Source organism: Squalius cephalus (assembly GCF_949319135.1).
Source record: "Squalius cephalus genome assembly, chromosome: 15".
Lineage (NCBI taxonomy): Eukaryota > Metazoa > Chordata > Actinopteri > Cypriniformes > Leuciscidae > Squalius > Squalius cephalus.
In genome coordinates this window covers 27,870,466-27,887,839 of record NC_137136.1, presented here as the reverse complement: position 1 = coordinate 27,887,839, position 17,374 = coordinate 27,870,466, and positions in this window count along the sequence as shown.

Sequence of the window (17,374 nt, the reverse complement as noted above, 5' to 3'; positions counted from 1 at the left end):
AGACTCCCTTTGATGCTTCAAAATCCATATAGATGTCCATATCTGACCTTTTGAACTTATTTGTGGTCAAAGGGTCCTCAAAATGTTTTAAACTACATAAAGTTATAGAATCCTTTTGATGATAAATCAGCTATTCAGAGGTCCCCTTTTGACCTCCTGAACATATTTCTGGCCAAAGAGTCCTCGATATTGGGCTTTCTCTACATACTCATAGACTCCTTCTGATGCTTCATAAGCCATATTGATGTCCATATCTGACCTTTTGAACTTATTTGTGGTCAAAGTGTCCTCAAAAATTTTCAAACTATATAAAGTTATAGAATTCTTTTGATGATAAATCAGCTATTCAGAGGTCCCCTTTTAACCTCCTGAACATATTTCTGGCCAAAGAGTCCTCGATCTTGGGCTTTCTATATATACTAATAGACTCCCTTTGATGCTTCAAAATCCATATAGATGTCCATATCTGACCTTTTGAACTTATTTGTGGTCAAAGGGTCCTCAAAATGTTTTAAACTACATAAAGTTATAGAATCCTTTTGATGATAAATCAGCTATTCAGAGGTTTTGACCTCCTGAACATATTTCTGGCCAAAGAGTCCTCGATCTTGGGATTTCTATATATACTAATAGACTCCCTTTGATGCTTCAAAATCCATATAGATGTCCATATCTGACCTTTTGAACTTTGTGGTCAAAGGGTCCTCAAAATGTTTTAAACTACATAAAGTTATAGAATCCTTTTGATGATAAATCAGCTATTCAGAGGTTTTGACCTCCTGAACATATTTCTGGCCAAAGAGTCCTCGATCTTGGGATTTCTATATATACTAATAGACTCCCTTTGATGCTTCAAAATCCATATAGATGTCCATATCTGACCTTTTGAACTTATTTGTGGTCAAAGGGTCCTCAAAATTTTTTAAACTACATAAAGTTATAGAATCCTTTTGATGATAAATCGAGATGGTCCTCACTGCAGAGCATAAAATCCAACTCCTCCCACCTTACATACCTAAATGAAACCAATCTCCACCCCCTGATCCCTACACCCACCCCTAAACCTACCCATCTCCACCCCTAAACCTACCAATCTCCACCCCTTATATAAGATCCGACTCCTCCCCTCGGATCTTGTGTACTGCATTGAGGTGCTACTGGATAAATCAGCTATTCAGAGGTCCCCTTTTGACCTCCTGAACATATTTCTGGCCAAAGAGTCCTCGATATTGGGCTTTCTATACATACTCATATACTCTTTCTGATGCTTCATAAGCCATATAGATGTCCATATCTGACCTTTTGAAACTATTTGTGGTCAAAGTGTCCTCAAAATTTTTCAAACTATATAAAGTTATAGAATTCTTTTGATGATAAATCAGCTATTCAGAGGTCCCCTTTTGACCTCCTGAACATATTTCTGACCAAAGAGTGCTCGATCTTGGGCTTTCTATACATACTCATAGACTCCTTCTGATGCTTCAAAAGCCACATAGATGTCCATATCTGACCTTTTGAACTTATTTGTGGTCAAAGTGTCCTCAAAAATGTTCAAACTATATAAAGTTATAGAATTCTTTTGATGATAAATCAGCTATTCAGAGGTTTTGACCTCCTGAACATATTTCTGGCCAAAGAGTCCTCGATCTTGGGATTTCTATATATACTAATAGACTCCCTTTGGTGCTTCAAAATCCATATAGATGTCCATATCTGACCTTTTGAACTTATTTATGGTCAAAGTGTCCTCAAAATTTTTCAAACTATATAAAGTTATAGAATTCTTTTGATGATAAATCAGGTATTCAGAGGTCCCCTTTTGACCTCCTGAACATATTTCTGGCCAAAGAGTCCTCGATCTTGGGATTTCTATATATACTAATAGACTCCCTTTGATGCTTCAAAATCCATATAGATGTCCATATCTGACCTTTTGAACTTATTTGTGGTCAAAGGGTCCTCAAAATGTTTTAAACTACATAAAGTTATAGAATCCTTTTGATGATAAATCGAGATGGTCCTCACTGCAGAGCATAAAATCCAACTCCTCCCACCTTACATACCTAAATGAAACCAATCTCCACCCCCTGATCCCTACACCCACCCCTAAACCTACCCATCTCCACCCCTAAACCTACCAATCTCCACCCCTTATATAAGATCCGACTCCTCCCCTCGGATCTTGTGTACTGCATTGAGGTGCTACTGGATAAATCAGCTATTCAGAGGTCCCCTTTTGACCTCCTGAACATATTTCTGGCCAAAGAGTCCTCGATATTGGGCTTTCTATACATACTCATAGACTCTTTCTGATGCTTCATAAGCCATATAGATGTCCATATCTGACCTTTTGAAACTATTTGTGGTCAAAGTGTCCTCAAAATTTTTCAAACTATATAAAGTTATAGAATTCTTTTGATGATAAATCAGCTATTCAGAGGTCCCCTTTTGACCTCCTGAACATATTTCTGACCAAAGAGTGCTCGATCTTGGGCTTTCTATACATACTCATAGACTCCTTCTGATGCTTCAAAAGCCACATAGATGTCCATATCTGACCTTTTGAACTTATTTGTGGTCAAAGTGTCCTCAAAAATTTTCAAACTATATAAAGTTATAGACTCCTTTTGATGATAAATCAGTATTTCATGGGGCCCCTTTTGACCTCCTGAACATATTTCTGGCCAAAGAGTCCTCGATCTTGGGCTTTCTATACATACTCATAGACTCCTTCTGATGCTTCATAAGCCATATATATATGTCCATATGACCTTTTGAACTTATTTGTGGTCAAAGGGTCCTAAATATTTTTCAAACTATATAAAGTTATAGAATTCTTTTGATGATAAATCAGCTATTCAGAGGTCCCCTTTTGACCTGCTGAACATATTTCTGGCCAAAGACTCCTAAAAGATTAATACAATACATTCAAGACTGATATCTTCGGATGTTATATCCTCCTGACAAAAGACCATATTTGACATACTGAATTTTTTTCTGGCCAAGGAGTATTCGAAACTTGGGCTTTCTATACATACTCCTTCTGATGCTTCATAAGCCATATAGATGTCCATAACTGACGTTTTGAACTTATTGTGGTCAAAGGGTCCTCAAAATGTTTTAAACTACATAAAGTTATAGAATCCTTTTGATGATAAATCAGCTATTCAGAGGTTTTGACCTCCTGAACATATTTCTGGCCAAAGAGTCCTCGATCTTGGGCTTTCTATACATACTCATAGACTCCTTCTGATGCATCATAAGCCATATAGATGTCCATATCTGACCTTTTGAACTTATTTGTGGTCAAAGGGTCCTCAAAATTTTTCAAACTATATAAAGTTATAGAATTCTTTTTATGATAAATCACCTATTCAGAGGTCCTCTTTTGACCTCCTGAACTTATTTCTGGCAAAAGAGTCCTCGATCTTGGGCTTTCTATACATACTCAAAGACTCCTGATGCTTCATAAGCCATATGACCTTTTGAACTTATTTGTGGTCAAAGTATCCTCAAAATTTTTCAAACTATTTAAAGTTATAGAATTCTTTTGATGATAAATCAGCTATTCAGAGGTCCCCTTTTGACCTGCTGAACATATTTCTGGACAAAGAGTCCTAAAAGATTAATACAATACATTCAGACTGATATCTTCGGATGTTATATCCTCCTGACAAAAGTCCATATTTGACATACTGAATTTTTTTCTGGCCAAGGAGTATTCGAAACTTGGGCTTTTTATACCTTCTGATGCTTCATAAGCCATATATATGTCCATATCTGACCATTTGAAATTATTTGTGGTCAAAGTATCCTCAAAATATTTCAAACTATATAAAGTAATAGACTCCTTTTGATGATAAATCAGCTATACAGAGGTCCCCCTTTGACCTCCTGAAGATATTTCTGTTGAGGACACTTTGACCACAAATAAGTTCAAAAGGTCAGATATGGACATCTATATGGCTTATGAAGCATCAGAAGGAGTCTATGAGTATGAATAGAAAGCCCTCTGTATAGCTGATTTATCATCAAAAGGAGTCTATTACTTTATATAGTTTAAAAACTTTTTAGGACCCTTTGACCACAAATAAGTTCAAAAGGTCAGATATGGACATCTATATGGCTTATGAAGCATCAGAAGGAGTATGTAAAGAAAGCCCAAGTTTCGAATACTCCTTGAACAGAAAAAAATTCAGTATGTCAAATATGGACTTTTGTCAGGAGGATATAGAATCCGAAGATATCAGTCTGAAGATATCAGTATTAATCTTTTAGGACTCTTTGGCCAGAAATATGTTCAATAGGTCAAAAGGGGACCTCTGAATAGCTTATTTATCATCAGAAAGAATCTATAACTTTATATAGTTTGAAAACTTTTGAGGACCCTTTGAAGATATCAGTCTGAAGATATCAGTATTAATCTTTTAGGACTCTTTGGCCAGAAATATGTTCAGTAGGTCAACAGGGGACCTCTGAATAGCTGATTTATCATCAAAAGAATTCTATAACTTTATATAGTTTGAAAAATTTTGAGGACACTTTGACCACAAATAAGTTCAAAAGGTCAGATATGGACATCTATAATGGCTTATGAAGCATCAGAAGGAGTCTATGAGTATGTATAGAAAGCCCAATATCGAGGACTCTTTGGCCAGAAATATGTTCAGGAGGTCAAAAGGGGCCCCATGAAATACTGATTTATCATCAAAAGGAGTCTATAACTTTATATAGTTTGAAAATTTTTGAGGACACTTTGACCACAAATAAGTTCAAAAGGTCAGATACGGACATCTATATGGCTTATGAAGCATCAGAAGGAGTCTATGAGTATGTATAGAAAGCCCAAGATCGAGGACTCTTTGGCCAGAAATATGTTCAGGAGGTCAAATGACCTCTGAATAGCTGATTTATCATCAAAAGAATTCTATAACCTTATATAGTTTGAAAATTTTTGAGGACACTTTGACCACAAATAAGTTCAAAAGGTCAGATATGGACATCTATATGGCTTTTGAAGCATCAGAGGGAGTCTATGAGTATATATAGAAAACCCAAGATCGAGGACTCTTTGGCCAGAAATATGTTCAGGAGGTCAAAAGGGGACCCATGAATAGCTGATTTATCATCAAAAGGAGTCTATAACTTTATATAGTTTGAAAATTTTTGAGGACACTTTGACCACAAAAAAGTTCAAAAGGTCAGATATGGACATCTATATGGCTTATGAAGCATCAGAAGGAGTATGTATAGAAAGCCCAAGTTTCGAATACTCCTTGGCCAGAAAAAAATTCAGTATGTCAAATATGGTCTTTTGTCAGGAGGATATAACATCCGAAGATATCAGTCTGAATGTATTGTATTAATCTTTTAGGACTCTTTAGCCAGAAATATGTTCAGTAGGTCAAAAGGGGACCTCTGAATAGCTGATTTATCATCAGAAAGAGTCTATAACTTTATATAGTTTAAAAACCTTTTAGGACCCTTTGACCACAAATAAGTTCAAAAGGTCAGATATGGACATCTTTAAGGCTTTTGAAGCATCAGAGGGAGTCTATGAGTATATATAGAAAGCCCAAGATCGAGGACTCTTTGGCCAGAAATATGTTCAGGAGGTCAAAAGGGGACCTCTGAATAGCTGATTTATCATCAAAAGAATTCTATAACTTTATATAGTTTGAAAAATTTGGAGGACACTTTGACCACAAATAAGTTCAAAAGGTCAGATATGGACATCTATATGGCTTATGAAGCATCAGAAGGAGTCGATGAGTATGTATAGAAAGCCCAAGATCGAGGACTCTTTGGCCAGAAATATGTTCAGGAGGTCAAAACCTCTGAATAGCTGATTTATCATCAAAAGGATTCTAGAAATTTATATAGTTTGAAAAATTTTGAGGACACTTTGACCACAAATAAGTTCAAAAGGACAGATATGGACATCTATATGGCTTATGAAGCATCAGAAGGAGTCTATATGTATAGAAAGCCCAAGATCGAGGATTCTTTGGCCAGAGATATGTTCAGGAGGTCAAAAGGGGACCTCTGAATAGCAGATTTATCATTAAAAGAATTCTATAACTTTATATAGTTTGAAAAATTTGGAGGACACTGACCACAAATAAGTTCAAAAGGTCAGATATGGACATCTATATGGCTTATGAAGCATCAGATGGAGTCTATGAGTATGTATAGAAAGCCCAATATCGAGGACTCTTTGGCCAGAAATACGTTCAGGAGGTCAAAAGGGGCCCCATGAAATACTGATTTATCATCAAAAGGAGTCTATAACTTTATATAGTTTGAAAATTTTTGAGGACACTTTGACCACAAATAAGTTCAAAAGGTCAGATATGGACATCTATATGGTTTATGAAGCATCAGAAGGAGTCTATGAGTATGTATAGAAAGCAAAAGATCGAGGACTCTTTGGCCAGAAATATGTTCGGGAGGTCAAAACCTCTGAATAGCTGATTTATCATCAAAAGGATTCGACAACTTTATATAGTTTGAAAAATTTTGAGGACCCTTTGACCACGAATAAGTTCAAAAGGTCAGATATGGACATCTACATGGCTTATGAAGCATCAGGAGTCTATGAGTATGTATAGAAAGCCCAAGATCGAGGACTCTTTGGCCAGAACTATGTGCAGGCGGTCAAAAGGGGACCTCTGAATAGCTGATTTATCATAAAAAGAATTCTATAACTTTATATAGTTTGAAAAATTTTGAGGACCCTTTGACCAGAAATAAGTTCAAAAGGTCAGATATGGACATCTATATAGATTTTGAAGCATCAGAGGGAGTCTATGAGTATATATAGAAAGCCCAAGATCGAGGACTCTTTGGTGAGAAATATGTTCAGGAGGTCAAAAGGGGATCTCTGAATAGCTGATTTATCATCAAAAGAATTCTATAACTTTATATAGTTTGAAAAATTTTGAGGACACTTTGACCACAAATAAGTTCAAAAGGTCAGATATGGACATCTATAATGGCTTATGAAGCATCAGAAGGAGTCTATGAGTATGTATAGAAAGCCCAATATCGAGGACTCTTTGGCCAGAAATATGTTCAGGAGGTCAAAAGGGGCCCCATGAAATACTGATTTATCATCAAAAGGAGTCTATAACTTTATATAGTTTGAAAATTTTTGAGGACACTTTGACCACAAATAAGTTCAAAAGGTCAGATACGGACATCTATATGGCTTATGAAGCATCAGAAGGAGTCTATGAGTATGTATAGAAAGCCCAAGATCGAGGACTCTTTGGCCAGAAATATGTTCAGGAGGTCAAATGACCTCTGAATAGCTGATTTATCATCAAAAGAATTCTATAACCTTATATAGTTTGAAAATTTTTGAGGACACTTTGACCACAAATAAGTTCAAAAGGTCAGATATGGACATCTATATGGCTTATGAAGCATCAGAAGGAGTCTATGAGTATGTATAGAAAGCCCAATATCGAGGACTCTTTGGCCATAAATATGTTCAGGAGGTCAAAAGGGCACCTCTGAATAGCTGATTTATCATAAAAAGAATTCTATAACTTTATATAGTTTGAAAAATTTTGAGGACCCTTTGACCAGAAATAAGTTCAAAAGGTCAGATATGGACATCTATATAGATTTTGAAGCATCAGAGGGAGTCTATGAGTATATATAGAAAGCCCAAGATCGAGGACTCTTTGGCCAGAAATATGTTCAGGAGGTCAAAAGGGGCCCCATGAAATACTAATTTATCATCAAAAGGAGTCTATAACTTTATATAGTTTGAAAATTTTTGAGGACACTTTGACCACAAATAAGTTCAAAAGGTCAGATATGGACATCTATATGGCTTATGAAGCATCAGAAGGAGTATGTATAGAAAGCCCAAGTTTCGAATACTCCTTGGCCAGAAAAAAATTCAGTATGTCAAATATGGTCTTTTGTCAGGAGGATATAACATCCGAAGATATCAGTCTGAATGTATTGTATTAATCTTTTAGGACTCTTTAGCCAGAAATATGTTCAGTAGGTCAAAAGGGGACCTCTGAATAGCTGATTTATCATCAGAAAGAGTCTATAACTTTAAATAGTTTAAAAACTTTTTAGGACCCTTTGACCACAAATAAGTTCAAAAGGTCAGATATGGACATCTATATGGCTTTTGAAGCATCAGAGGGAGTCTATGAGTATATATAGAAAGCCCAAGATCGAGGACTCTTTGGCCAGAAATATGTTCAGGAGGTCAAAAGGGGACCTCTGAATAGCTGATTTATCATCAAAAGAATTCTATAACTTTATATAGTTTGAAAAATTTTGAGGACACTTTGACCACAAATAAGTTCAAAAGGTCAGATATGGACATCTATATGGCTTATGAAGCATCAGAAGGAGTCTATGAGTATGTATAGAAAGCCCAAGATCGAGGACTCTTTGGCCAGAAATATGTTCAGGAGGTCAAAACCTCTGAATAGCTGATTTATCATCAAAAGGATTCTAGAAATTTATATAGTTTGAAAAATTTGGAGGACACTTTGACCACAAATAAGTTCAAAAGGACAGATTTGGACATCTATATGGCTTATGAAGCATCAGAAGGAGTCTATATGTATAGAAAGCCCAAGATCGAGGATTCTTTGGCCAGAAATATGTTCAGGAGGTCAAAAGGGGACCTCTGAATAGTTGATTTATCATCAAAAGAATTCTATAACTTTATATAGTTTGAAAAATTTGGAGGACACTGACCACAAATAAGTTCAAAAGGTCAGATATGGACATCTATATGGCTTATGAAGCATCAGATGGAGTCTATGAGTATGTATAGAAAACCCAAGATCGAGGACTCTTTGGCCAGAAATATGTTCAGGAGGTCAAAAGGGGCCCCATGAAATACTGATTTATCATCAAAAGGAGTCTATAACTTTATATAGTTTGAAAATTTTTGAGGACACTTTGACCACAAATAAGTTCAAAAGGTCAGATATGGACATCTATATGGTTTATGAAGCATCAGAAGGAGTCTATGAGTATGTATAGAAAGCAAAAGATAGAGGACTCTTTGGCCAGAAATATGTTCAGGAGTTCAAAACCTCTGAATAGCTGATTTATCATCAAAAGAATTCGACAACTTTATATAGTTTGAAAAATTTTGAGGACCCTTTGACCACAAATAAGTTCAAAAGGTCAGATATGGACATCTATATGGCTTATGAAGCATCAGAAGGAGTCTATGAGTATATATAGAAAGCCCAAGATCGAGGACTCTTTGGTGAGAAATATGTTCAGGAGGTCAAAAGGGGATCTCTGAATAGCTGATTTATCATCAAAAGAATTCTATAACTTTATATAGTTTGAAAAATGTTGAGGACACTTTGACCACAAATAAGTTCAAAAGGTCAGATATGGACATCTATATGGCTTATGAAGCATCAGAAGGAGTCTATGAGTATGTATAGAAAGCCCAAGATCGAGGACTCTTTGGCCAGAAATATGTTCAGGAGGTCAAAAGGGGACCTCTGAATAGCTGATTTATCATAAAAAGAATTCTATAACTTTATATAGTTTGAAAAATTTTGAGGACCCTTTGACCAGAAATAAGTTCAAAAGGTCAGATATGGACATCTATATGGCTTATGAAGCATCAGAAGGAGTCTATGAGTATGTATAGAAAGTCCAAGATCGAGGACTCTTTGGCCAGAAATATGTTCAGGAGGTCAAATGACCTCTGAATAGCTGATTTATCATCAAAAGAATTCTATAACCTTATATAGTTTGAAAATTTTTGAGGACACTTTGACCACAAATAAGTTCAAAAGGTCAGATATGGACATCTATATGGCTTATGAAGCATCAGAAGGAGTCTATGAGTATGTATAGAAAGCCCAATATCGAGGACTCTTTGGCCATAAATATGTTCAGGAGGTCAAAAGGGCACCTCTGAATAGCTGATTTATCATAAAAAGAATTCTATAACTTTATATAGTTTGAAAAATTTTGAGGACCCTTTTACCAGAAATAAGTTCAAAAGGTCAGATATGGACATCTATATAGATTTTGAAGCATCAGAGGGAGTCTATGAGTATGTATAGAAAGCCCAAGATCGAGGACTTTTTGGCCAGAAATATGTTCAGGAGGTCAAAAGGGGCCCCATGAAATACTAATTTATCATCAAAAGGAGTCTATAACTTTATATAGTTTGAAAAATTTTGAGGACCCTTTGACCAGAAATAAGTTCAAAAGGTCAGATATGGACATCTATATGGCTTATGAAGCATCAGAAGGAGTCTATGAGTATGTATAGAAAGCCCAAGATCGAGGACTCTTTGGCCAGAAATATGTTCAGGAGGTCAAATGACCTCTGAATAGCTGATTTATCATCAAAAGAATTCTATAACCTTATATAGTTTGAAAATTTTTGAGGACACTTTGACCACAAATAAGTTCAAAAGGTCAGATATGGACATCTATATGGCTTATGAAGCATCAGAAGGAGTCTATGAGTATGTATAGAAAGCCCAATATCGAGGACTCTTTGGCCATAAATACAGTGCCCTCCACAATTATTGAACCCCCTGGTAAATATGATCAAAATTGGCTGTAAAAAATAAATCTGCATCGATTATCCTTGTGATCTTTCATTCAAAAAATGTGCAAAATTCTAACCTTTCATTGAAGTAAAAGAATTGAAAGTGGGGGGAAAATCACATTATGAAATAAATGTTTTTCTCCAAAACACGTTGGCCACAATTATTGAAACCCTTTCATTAAATACTTTTTGCAATCTCCTTTTGCCAAGATAACAGCTCTGAGTCTTCTCCTATAATGCCTGATGAGTTTGGAGAATAACTGACAAGAGATCAGAGACCATTCCTCCACACAGAATCTCTCCAGATCCTTCAGATTCCCAGATCCATGTTTGTGCTTCTCCTCTTCAGTTCAGCCCACTCATCAGGTCAGGGGACTGAGACGGTCATGGCAGAAGCTTCATTTTGTGCTCCACAACAAATTTTTGTTTTGATTTTGATGTTTGTTTTGGATCGTTGTCCTGATGGAAGATCCAACCACGGCCCATTATAAGATTTCTAGCAGAAGGCGTCAGGTTTTGATTTTTTATCTGTTGATATTTGATAGAATCCACAATGCCATGTATCTGAACAAGAAGTCCAGGACCTCCAGCAGAAAAATATGCCCACAACATTAAAGATCCAATGGTATATTAAATTGTACACATGGGGTACTTTTTATCCTTGTGTTCACCAAACCCATCTAGTGTGTTTGCTGCCAAAAAGCTCTGTTTTAGTCTCATCTGACCACAGAACCCTGTGCCGTTTGAAGTTCCAGTCGTGTCTGACAATTAAATTTGCTGGAATTTGTTTTTGGATGAGCGAGGAGTTGTTTTTTTAAACCCTCCCAAACAACATGTGGGGATGTAGGGGTTGTTTGATAATTTTTTTTTTAGGCTTTCTGACCCTAAGACTCAACTAATCTCTGCAATTCTCCATCTGTGATCCTTGGAGAGTCTTTGGCCACTCAAACTTTCATACTCGCCGTGCATTAAGACAGTATAGACACACGTCCTTTTCCTGGCAGATTCATAACATCTTTAGTTGGTTATAACTTCTTAATTATTGCCCTGATGGTCAAAATGGGGATTTTCAATTCTTTAGCTATTGTCTTACAGCCACTTTCTAGTTTGTGATGCTCAACAATCTTTTGCTACGCATCAGAACTGTATTCTGTGGTTTTACTCATTGTGATGGATGATTAAGGGGATTTGGCCTTTGTGTTTCCTCATATTTAAACTCCTGTGAAACACGAAGTCATAGCTGGACAGTTTCATGTTCCTAGTCACCCTGGTGTACTAAAAAAGGTAAATATTAATGGGAATATACTTCAGAGATATTTTACTCGTAAAAAATTCTAGGGGTTTCAATAATTGTGGCCAACATGTTTTGGAGAAAAACATTTATTTCATAATGTGATTTCCCCCCACTTTCAATTCTTTTACTTCAATGAAAGGTTAGAATTTTGCACATTTTTTGAATGAAAGATCACAAGGATAATCGATGCAGATTTATTTTTTACAGCCAATTTTGATCATATTTACCAGGGGGTTCAATAATTGTGGAGGGCACTGTATGTTCAGGATTTCAAAAGGGCACCTCTGAATAGCTGATTTATCATAAAAAGAATTCTATAACTTTATATAGTTTGAAAAATTTTGAGGACCCTTTTACCAGAAATAAGTTCAAAAGGTCAGATATGGACATCTATATAGATTTTGAAGCATCAGAGGGAGTCTATGAGTATATATAGAAAGCCCAAGATCGAGGACTTTTTGGCCAGAAATATGTTCAGGAGGTCAAAAGGGGCCCCATGAAATACTAATTTATCATCAAAAGGAGTCTATAACTTTATATAGTTTGAAAATTTTTGAGGACACTTTGACCACAAATAAGTTCAAAAGGTCAGATATGGACATCTATATGGCTTATGAAGCATCAGAAGGAGTATGTATAGAAAGCCCAAGTTTCGAATACTCCTTGGCCAGAAAAAAATTCAGTATGTCAAATATGGTCTTTTGTCAGGAGGATATAACATCCGAAGATATCAGTCTGAATGTATTGTATTAATCTTTTAGGACTCTTTAGCCAGAAATATGTTCAGTAGGTCAAAAGGGGACCTCTGAATAGCTGATTTATCATCAGAAAGAGTCTATAACTTTATATAGTTTAAAAACTTTTTAGGACCCTTTGACCACAAATAAGTTCAAAAGGTCAGATATGGACATCTATATGGCTTTTGAAGCATCAGAGGGAGTCTATGAGTATATATAGAAAGCCCAAGATCGAGGACTCTTTGGCCAGAAATATGTTCAGGAGGTCAAAAGGGGACCTCTGAATAGCTGATTTATCATCAAAAGAATTCTATAACTTTATAAAGTTTGAAAAATTTGGAGGACACTTTGACCACAAATAAGTTCAAAAGGTCAGATATGGACATCTATATGGCTTATGAAGCATCAGAAGGAGTCTATGAGTATGTATAGAAAGCCCAAGATCGAGGACTCTTTGGCCTGAAATATGTTCAGGAGGTCAAAACCTCTGAATAGCTGATTTATCATCAAAAGGATTCTAGAAATTTTGAGGACACTTTGACCACAAATAAGTTCAAAAGGACAGATATGGACATCTATATGGCTTATGAAGCATCAGAAGGAGTCTATATGTATAGAAAGCCCAAGATCGAGGATTCTTTGGCCAGAAATATGTTCAGGAGGTCAAAAGGGGACCTCTGAATAGCTGATTTATCATCAAAAGAATTCTATAACTTTATATAGTTTGAAAAATTTGGAGGACACTGACCACAAATAAGTTCAAAAGGTCAGATATGGACATCTATATGGCTTATGAAGCATCAGATGGAGTCTATGAGTATGTATAGAAAGCCCAATATCGAGGACTCTTTGGCCAGAAATATGTTCAGGAGGTCAAAAGGGGCCCCATGAAATACTGATTTATCATCAAAAGGAGTCTATAACTTTATATAGTTTGAAAATTTTTGAGGACACTTTGACCACAAATAAGTTCAAAAGGTCAGATATGGACATCTATATGGTTTATGAAGCATCAGAAGGAGTCTATGAGTATGTATAGAAAGCAAAAGATCGAGGACTCTTTGGCCAGAAATATGTTCAGGAGGTCAAAACCTCTGAATAGCTGATTTATCATCAAAAGGATTCGACAACTTTATATAGTTTGAAAAATTTTGAGGACCCTTTGACCACGAATAAGTTCAAAAGGTCAGATATGGACATCTATATGGCTTATGAAGCATCAGAAGGAGTCTATGAGTATGTATAGAAAGCCCAAGATCGAGGACTCTTTGGCCAGAACTATGTGCAGGCGGTCAAAAGGGGACCTCTGAATAGCTGATTTATCATCAAAAGAATCTATAACTTTATATAGTTTGAAAAATTTTGAGGACACTTTGACCACAAATAAGTTCAAAAGGTCAGATATGGACATTTATAATGGCTTATGAAGCATCAGAAGGAGTCTATGAGTATGTATAGAAAGCCCTATATCGAGGACTCTTTGGCCAGAAATATGTTCAGGAGGTCAAAAGGGGCCCCATGAAATACTGATTTATCATCAAAAGGAGTCTATAACTTTATATAGTTTGAAAATTTTTGAGGACACTTTGACCACAAATAAGTTCAAAAGGTCAGATATGGACATCTATATGGCTTATGAAGCATCAGAAGGAGTATGTATAGAAAGCCCAAGTTTCGAATACTCCTTGGCCAGAAAAAAATTCAGTATGTCAAATATGGTCTTTTGTCAGGAGGATATAACATCCGAAGATATCAGTCTGAATGTATTGTATTAATCTTTTAGGACTCTTTAGCCAGAAATATGTTCAGTAGGTCAAAAGGGGACCTCTGAATAGCTGATTTATCATCAGAAAGAGTCTATAACTTTATATAGTTTAAAAACTTTTTAGGACCCTTTGACCACAAATAAGTTCAAAAGGTCAGATATGGACATCTATATGGCTTTTGAAGCATCAGAGGGAGTCTATGAGTATATATAGAAAGCCCAAGATCGAGGACTCTTTTGCAAGAAATATGTTCAGGAGGTCAAAAGGGGACCTCTGAATAGCTGATTTATCATCAAAAGAATTCTATAACTTTATATAGTTTGAAAAATTTGGAGGACACTTTGACCACAAATAAGTTCAAAAGGTCAGATATGGACATCTATATGGCTTATGAAGCATCAGAAGGAGTCTATGAGTATGTATAGAAAGCCCAAGATCGAGGACTCTTTGGCCAGAAATATGTTCAGGAGGTCAAAACCTCTGAATAGCTGATTTATCATCAAAAGGATTCTAGAAATTTATATAGTTTGAAAAATTTTGAGGACACTTTGACCACAAATAAGTTCAAAAGGTCAGATATGGACATCTATATGGCTTATGAAGCATCAGAAGGAGTCTATGAGTATGTATAGAAAGCCCAAGATCGAGGACTCTTTGGCCAGAAATATGTTCAGGCGGTCAAAAGGGGACCTCTGAATAGCTGATTTATCATCAAAAGAATTCTATAACTTTATATAGTTTGAAAAATTTTGAGGACACTTTGACCACAAATAAGTTCAAAAGGTCAGATATGGACATATATATGGTTTATGAAGTTTCAAAAGTATTCTATGAGTATTTATAGAAAGCCCAAGATCGACTCTTTGGCCAGAAATATTTTCAGCAATTATGGACTTCTGTAAGACTGATTTAACATCAGAAGGAGTCGATACGTTTATAATAGTAAAAAACATTTTGAGGATTCTTTGGCCAAAAATATGTTCAATTGGTCTTATATGGTCTACAGTCTGGCTGATATAACATCATGAGAAGTCTGTATAGTTTGAGAAATATGTATAGTAAGGTAAATGTTCAAGGTCTCTGGCCAGAAATATGTTCAGAAGGTCAAATATGGACTTCTGTATGGCTGATTTAACATAAGAAGGAGTCTATATTCGTTTATGGTAGACAACATCATTTTGAGAACTCTTTTGTCAATGATTTATTATCAGAAGGAGACTATAACTTTATATAGTTTGAAAAATTTTGAGGACACTTTGACCAGAAATAAGTTTAAAAGGTAAGCCATAAGCCATATAGATATCCATATAGATATCCATGGCTTATGAAGCATCAAGAGTCAATGATGTTTGTATAGAAATCGAGGACTCTTTGGCCAGAAATATGTTACTTTGGTCAAATATGGACTTCTGTATTGGCTGATCAGGAGTCGAAGAGTATGTATAGAAAGTTAACATCAGTTGACTGAATGTATAAGTAGATTAATTAATGTGCAGTAAAGGAAAATCATTGCACTGGGTTTTGCTTTACAATGGACACAATTAACTCATTCCGTTGGACAACGATAGAATGCACGGTAGAATACCGGAACATATAGATAATGCACTTTTCGCATTGCATTGCACACCAGAACTAACTCCTTCCCATGTTCATTAAAGAGATAACATTTATGTTGTTGCATTGCATTGCACAAACGATCTAACGTTGTCCACTGAACAATAACATATAGGCTATGCACTTCTTGGATTGCATTGCATTGCACACTACAACTAATTCATTCCCATGTTCATTAAAGAGATAACATATGTTGTTGCATTGCACAAACGATCTATCGTTGTGCATCATTGAAGAAAAACATATGCACTTCTATCCCTGCATTGCACACCAAAACTAACTCCTTCCCATGTTCATTAAAGAGATAACATCTGTTGTTGCATTGCATTGCACAAACGATCTAACGTTGTGCAATGAAGAGTAACATAGGCCATGCACTTTTTGCATTGCATTGCATTGCACACCAGATCAAACTCCTTCCCATGTTCAATAAAGAGATAATATGTTGCATTGCATTGCACAAACGATCTAACGTTGTGCATTGAAGAATAACATACAGGCTAAATATGCATGCATTGTATTGCATTGCACACCCGAACTAACTCCTTCACATGTTCATTAAAGAGATAACATATGTTATGCAACATTGCATTGCTTTGCACAAACGATCTAACGATGTGCACTGAAGAATAACATTTATGCACTTTTTGCATTGCATTGCACAGCAGAACAAACCTCTTCCCATGTTCATAAAGAGATAACATTTTGCATTGCATTGCACAAAACGATCGTTTGTCTCAACGATCAATGTTGTGCATTGAAGAATAACATATAGGCTAAATGCATGCATTGAATTGCATTGCACACCAGAACTAACTCCTTCCCATGTTCATTAAAGAGATAACATATGTTGTTGCATTGCACTAACGATCTATCGTTGTGCATTGAAGAAAAACATATGCACTTCTATCCCTGCATTGCACACCAAAACTAACTCCTTCCCATGTTCATTAAAGAGATAACATCTGTTGTTGCATTGCATTGCACAAACGATCTAACGTTGTGCAATGAAGAGTAACATAGGCCATGCACTTTTTGCATTGCATTGCATTGCACACCAGATCAAACTCCTTCCCATGTTCAATAAAGAGATAATATGTTGCACTGCATTGCACAAACGATCTAACGTTGTGCATTGAAGAATAACATACAGGCTAAATATGCATGCATTGTATTGCATTGCACACCCGAACTAACTCCTTCACATGTTCATTAAAGAGATAACATATGTTATGCAACATTGCATTGCTTTGCACAAACGATGTGCACTGAAGAATAACATTTATGCACTTTTTGCATTGCATTGCACAGCAGAACTAACCTCTTCCCATGTTCATAAAGAGATAACATTTTGCATTGCATTGCACAAAACGATCGTTTGTCTCAA